Below are 909 nucleotides of genomic sequence, written 5' to 3'. Positions count from 1 at the left end.
GGTTTGGGGCAAAGGGGGTGGGGGGGGGGGGTGAAGTTGTGTGTGCCATGTACGGGGGAAGCGCCGGGAAACAAACCAACGCTGGGCATGAAGCCGCGAGGCTCGTGCGCCCGCCGCCCGCCCGCCGCGGCCTGCAGACGGCCGGGCGCGCGCCGGGGGCGCCGCGGCGACGCGGGCGCCCCTTGGGCCCCCGACGAGCAGCGGAGCGCCATTCCCACACGGCCCCGCCCGCGGCCGCCATGCATAGGGCGCCCCGCTCCTGCAGCTCGCCACGGCCGCCTGGCGCTGTGGCCGGGCGCGCAAGCGCCGTCCCGCCCGCCGAGCAAGCCGCGTGCGCGCCCCGGCAGCCCCCTGTGGCCCCCTCAATCCACAAAACCCCTCACCCCCGCCCACCTGGCTGAGGTGCAGCACCCTCAGCGTCCGTGGCAGCCCGACGGCCGCGACCGCGCCCGCCACCGACGCCCCCTCCGCCACGCCCCTCACTCTCAGGTCCGACAACCCCAGCAGCCGCAGCCCGCCCCCGGCGCCGCCGCCGCCCTCACGCGCCCGCAGCGCGGCGAGCAGCTGCCCCAGGTCGTCAATTCGGACGTCGCAGCCCGACAGGCGGAGGTACTGCAGGGCCGGCAGGGCGCCGATCGCGGCGCCGGCGCCGGGCGGCAGCGGCTGCACGGCCAGATCCAGGGACGTGAGCTTGGGGGTGCGCAGGAGCATCGCTTTGAGGTCGCCGAGGGGTGGCGGCGTGACTATAAGGTGAGGCAGCGGGCAGCCGGCGGCTGCGCGGCCGAACCATCCTTCATCCTCGCAGGCATCGTCCGCCGCCGCAACCGCGGGCGCGCCGCCGTCGCCTCCGCCGCCGCAGCCGCCGCCGCCGCCGCTGCCGCCGCCGTTGCTTGTGGCGGAGAAGGGGGG

Source organism: Monoraphidium neglectum, assembly GCF_000611645.1.
Source record: "Monoraphidium neglectum strain SAG 48.87 unplaced genomic scaffold scaffold05353, whole genome shotgun sequence".
NCBI classification, from domain to species: Eukaryota; Viridiplantae; Chlorophyta; class Chlorophyceae; order Sphaeropleales; family Selenastraceae; genus Monoraphidium; species Monoraphidium neglectum.
Note: the sequence above shows the minus strand (reverse complement) of the source record.